Source organism: Furipterus horrens, unplaced genomic scaffold (assembly GCF_987537825.1).
Source record: "Furipterus horrens unplaced genomic scaffold, mFurHor1.1.pri manual_scaffold_17, whole genome shotgun sequence".
Classification (NCBI taxonomy): Eukaryota; Metazoa; Chordata; class Mammalia; order Chiroptera; family Furipteridae; genus Furipterus; species Furipterus horrens.
This window is the reverse complement of record NW_028327187.1, coordinates 74,915,016-74,921,015: the sequence shown is the minus strand read 5'-3', so window position 1 is coordinate 74,921,015 and position 6,000 is coordinate 74,915,016.

The window sequence follows — 6,000 nt, the reverse complement described above, 5'->3', positions numbered from 1 at the left end:
CAAGTGTGGCCCTTCCAGAAGACTGATGCCTGCCTCTACCCCCACCACTTCCCCTTGCCTAGCCTAGCCTAGCAGATGGCACGTATCATCTGCTATATGCCATTTTATTTATTGGCTTTATTTCTGTTCCCTCCCTCCCTTTTTCCCTTTCCCTTCCCCTAGACTCTAAGCACCATGAGGGAGGAGATGGGGTTTTTTGTTTGTTAGAGAGAGGGGAAAGGAGGGAGAAAGGGAGAAAAACATCAATGTGGGAGAGATACATCAATCGGTTGTCTCTCGCACGCCCCCAGTTGGGGACCTGGCCCGCAACCCAAGCATGTGCCGTGACTGGGATTCAAACCCATGCAGGGTTTACAGGCCTGCACTAAATCTACTGAGCCACACCAGCAAGGGTGGGAAGAGATTTTTTTTTCACCTCTTGTCTGCTGTATCTCCAGTGCCTAGAATTGTGATGGATGGATGGATTCATTCTGGAGTGGACTTTGCCCTAAGATTTTTGTCTTGTGCTAAGAGAGGCAGAATACAATGCAGCCTGGTCTGCTGTTGACCCATTAGCTTCTTTGTGGCCAAGAAGATCAATATTGTTTATGGGGTAATCAAATCTGCAGTCTGGAATCAGAAGGTAAACATAAGGGGCAGATATGTGGAGTTAAGAGTTTGAGTTACTTTGGGGGGAATTTCCAGTTATTTGAAAACTTTTTGGGGATTTGCAGTTATCCAAAAACATGGAATAAATTGATGAGAGTCTAAATAGTACCTACACAGTTGCCCCACTTTTTAAACACACATCCTTTATGAGTGTATAATTTAACAGCACAGTTTCCCAATGCAGCTTTGCAAAACAGGAGAAATGAATTTTAAAGGCTGTCAGGTGCCTTTGCAATCTGTGGCTTTGTATTTGTGTAACAACATTTGTGTTTTGCCAACAGATAGATGTGCTGTTTAAAGTACCCATGAGAATGGCCTTTGTGGTTTTCCACCTGACTGGATGAAACCTCAGGAATTAGTTCCTGAGAAGAGGCTGACACTGCCCACCCCAGCTCCCAGGCCTGCGGGGCCTGACCACTCTCTGTTCTTGAGCCTGTAGTGAGTCCTATAGACATCTGGTGCAGTCTTATAGCCAGAAAAGACAGTGGTTTTCTCACATGTTGCACTTACCCTAGTAGGTTATGAACTTCTGGAACAGAGACCCCATGTAACTCCTCAAGGCCTTCCCCTGCATAGTATATATAGCACCTGCTGTGAGTGGCTCCTGAGAGCAGTTAAGGGGCAGGGTTTCTGGCTCACCACATGGCTTCTGCGCACCAACACCACCACCCCTGCCACTACCTGGACCTGGTGTTCCAGGTTCACTGAGCAGGTTTGGGCCACTGGTCTATCTGCTTGGTAACTAACTGTAGTTTGGGAGAGCAAAATTCTCTGGCTAATTGAACTTTCTGAGTCTTAGCAATTCAAACAATGTTTTATTCTGATCAGGTTATGACACCCATACTATGAAGGAAAGGAAAGCAATCTGGTGTTGTAGGAGATGGTATGTGGTGTCATTAATTGTTTTATTTTTTTTAAGTTTTTTACATTTTTGCAGTGAGGCGAATTTTCTTTGAATAAATAATGCTAGGAGCTTATCACATAGAAGGCATGTGTGTTGTCCTCAGTACATTCTGAATTATATGGGTTTATTTTTGTCTCTTGAATTCACTTATAAACAACTCAAAGGCTGCATTGTTAGCCAACAGAAATAGGAAGAAAAAAATCTCAGAATTTATTTTGTCATTTTTCAGTAGCTTGAGTTATAGTGATTGTGATAATTTAGTGAAAAAGCTGTGTAGCAAGTAAATCTTACATATGGTTTATTGTGAACATTTTGTTGCGTTGTGCCTTTTCTTTTTCTTTTAAGCACCCTGATATCTTTTTTGTGTTAAAAGAACCCTGCATTGTGTGGATCTTGGGTAGGAGACAGGTGGACCCTGGCTTCTACTTAAGAAAGCCTAAATACAGTGTTGGAGACTCGTGGTATCCTCTTATCTCATGTGTCCTGAAGTCTCTCCATGGCCACTGCAGTGGCTCTGTAAGTATCTGGGATCCAGTTTTTTTCCTCCATCACCCTGAGCAGGAGATTTCCATTCTCAAGATTGCTTGTGGTCAAAAGATGGCAGTTGCAGCTCTAGCCATTGCATCCTCCTCTCCAGGTAGAAGGGAGAGCATGGGGAAAGGCAAAAGGGTACTTTCCAGCTTATCCTGCAGTCCCATTCAATAATTTCCATTTCCATCTCCATGTCTGTCTCTTTTTAACTGAGGAACAAATAGTGGCTATAACACCAATCATTTAGTTCTCACTAATGGGTTTGGGTCAGCTGCAAGATGGGTTCAGATCTGTTTTCAAGTCTATGGTTCCAGGACCCAGAAAGGAAAAGCAACTGCCACGGACAGTCTCTTCTTAGGTGGATGTCAGGAACCCAAGAGGAGTGAGCAGAGACACAAAAATCCCTTAAAGTCTTACCCTCCTTAGTCCAATCGGTGGAAGCCAAAGCAAATGTGAACAAGCACAGAGCCAGTAGATTTGGGAGGTGTGCTCTGTCCACAGTCCGTGGAGCAAGAGCAGGCCTGAGGAAGAGTGCAGGAGGCAGCACTGTACCTCAGTCTCATTGGCTAGATTGTTGTTCCAGTTCTGCTGTAAAGCTGAGAAATATCTTTCCCTAGCTGAGCACAGCATCCTATTAGGAAGGCATATGGAGAACCTGGGTGTTGGGGGCAGCTGGCAGTGCCTGCCATAGGGGATTTGTCTTACCTTTGCTCCCTGCAAGCTAGGGGATGGTGATGAGACTGAGGCTTGGTCAAACCCGTTTTGCCTTCAGAGACTTTGACTCTTGAGGGATAGTGAGAGCTAAGTCATGGTAGTGGCACATGTGTCAGAAAGCAAGCAGTGGTGGCTTATGTCCAGTGAGGAGGCGATGGTGATGCCCAGGGTGGGTGTGCAGCTACTTTTATGAGCTTACTTTTCAGTTATACAACCACTTTCCTGGGCTTAGTTATCTAGTCTCTCCATTTTCAAATTTGCCATACACCAAAAAAAAAAAAAAGAAAGAAAGAAAGAAAGAAAAAGAAAAACAACCTCCTTTGTAATTGAAGTTAGCTAGAGTTGGTTTCTTTTGCTTTTAACCCAGGACTTTGATGTATAGGCAAGGAAAAAACATGCTTTCACAGTTTTATCTCAAGATAATAGAGGAGCATAGGCTTTTTGAGCCATGTTTGCCTTAGGGTTAAATCTCAGCTTTTATACTTACTTGTTGTCAAGTCACTTTTCTATCCTTGAGCTGTGTTGCCTTTGGTTAAACGCTACTTTGGTGTGTCACTGAACACTCAGTAAGACTGTATGTAAAGCAGTGATTGTGAAAATATTGGGAAAATGTCCTGGTCTGAGCTTTTGGATTGACTCTATATCATTTGAATGATGGACTAGTAACTTAGGAGTACTAATAGTAGCTAACAGGGCCCTCTGGAAAAAGGGTAAAGAAGCGTGGGGAACGCCACTGGTGCCCACTAAGCGAGGCTCTGTAGCAGACCCTTGCCTCCATTAAATCACAGTGCTTGACAAACAGGCTATTCAGTGAGTGAATGAATGGATGGATAGATGAAAGGATGGATGGATGGATGAATGCTTGGTTGTAATTCCATGGGATTTGGGTGAGCCTGATGTATTTGGATTTGGAAAAATAGTTTAGCTACACATCACCAACGAATCATCTTAGGCTTAATGCCTCTGACTCAGCAGTGGGAACAGTTATCTGATATTCAACAGTCACTTGTGAGTGTACTTGGGCAGATATTTAAAGTTCTTTTTTAGTCTAGACTTGAATGCAACAATCCTTATTGTTGACTTACCACTGGTCACCACTAATGAATAAAGAATATGAACAGGAAATTAATAAAAGAAAAAATGCAGGTAGCTAATGAAAATAGGAAAAGAGTTTTGTCACAGTGATAATCAAAGAGACACAAATGAAAACAAAGAAGATGCCGTTATTACCTATCAAATTTGTAAAGATTAAAAAGACAAAAAGAAAGAAAAGACCTCGTGCCAGCTAGTAATTGGGATTTGTTCCTGCTATGCAGCTTGCTCTCCATCTACTGGGCCAGCCTGCACATGCAGCCATATGAGACCTTTCCTTATCTATGAACGCATTTGGGTCCACCATTGAGCAGGTGACCCCACCCACATGGTTCACAACTCAGGAAGTGCAAACTAGATTTGATGTTTGGTCTGTGAGTGTCCCTGCTACCACCCCAGCCCCTCTGTAGGGAATGGTTGCTTCCAGGATCCTGTATAGGTTCTTTGACATGTCCTGTGCATGTACACACACTTGAAAACCTATTTTTATTTTCCCTGCATCTGCTTGGGTCAAGTATGTTTTTGTCCATTTTTGTCTACGTTACTAAATCCACTAGCATGAAGTTGTGCATATCTTTTTATAAACCTCTGCAATATCTGTATTTATTTCTCCTTTTTTATTCTAGAATTGTTTGCTTCTACCTTCTCCCTTTTGTCCTTGTCTTGGTAGAATTTTGTTGACTTTATTAGTCTTTCAAATAGCAAACTTAGGGGCATTATTGTCCTTTATTATTGTATGTCTGCTTTCTAGTTCATTAAGTTCTGCTTTTATCTGTATTATATCTTCTACTTTTTTTTTTTTATTGTTTTTCTGTTACAGTTGTCCCACTTTTTTCCTCAAGCTCTTCTACTTTCTTGAGTATGTTCTCTGGTTTTCTTTTTTTCACTTCTGAAATTCTAAACTTAGTTCATTAATTTCCAACTTTCTCTTCAAATATAAGTATGTAATGCTGACCCTTAAACTATTTCAGCTGTGTTCATAAAGGTTTTTGATGTGTAGTACTACCACTTTCTCCGCTTGAGGGTTTTTTTTTTTCTTAGCTTGAAGGGTTTTTTAATTTTTCTTCATGATTCTTTCTTTGAACCACAAATTATTTAGAACTGTATCTTTTTACATTTCTAAGCACATGGCTTTGTGTTTTTTCCCTAGTTACTGTTTTTAAAAAATCAAGTTCTAGCTAAATTTTACTGTGGCCTGAGAACTTTGTATGTGTGACACCAGCCCTAGGAGCTTGTTGAGAAATGTGTGACTGCTTGAATAGAGTATGCAGCTGCCGTGCGGGTATGCAGAAGCCTGCAGAAGCTCATCACCTCAGACTTGTCCACTGGGTTATGAAAGCATCCTCTCTTTTACTGTTATTTTGTCTACTTGATTTACCCACTGCTAGGGAACATTTATCACAGTCTCCTGCCATGCTGGTGGACACATCAGTTCTCCATGGGCTTTGTTCATTTTGGCTTTATTATTTCTTTTGAGGCCTTTTAGAAGCTATTTTATTCTCCTGGTAAATTGAACTTTTGGCATTATGAAGTGACACTTTTTATATTTAACAGTGCATTAACTTTGAATTTTATTTTGTTTGATAGTAATGGCACTGCACCACTTGTGTTTTTGGTCAGCACTGCCGCTTTTCATCTTCCTCACTTTTGCGTCTATGGGTTAGATATAACACTTGAAAAGTGACAAGTAGCTAGATTTTTAAAAATTCCATTCTGTCTGTTTTGTCCATTAACACCTATTTTATTACTGATGCATTTAGATTTGTTTATACTGTATTATTTTGTGCATTCCAGTTTTTCCACATTTTCTGTTCCTTATTTTTTTCTCCTTTCTTGCCTTCTCTTAGATTGATTTTTTAAATTGTGGTAAGATACACATAACATAAAATTTACTGTCTCGCCCTGGCTGTTGTGCCTCAGTGGACTGATCACCGGCTGTGAACCGAAGGGTTACTGGTTCAATTCCCAGTCAGGGCACATGCCTGGGTTGCGGGCCAGGTCCCCAGTTAGGGGTGTGCAAGAGACAACCACACATTGATGTTTCTCTCCCTCTCTTTCTCTCTCTCTTCCCCTCTCTCTGAAAATAAATAAATAAAATCTTTTTAAAAATT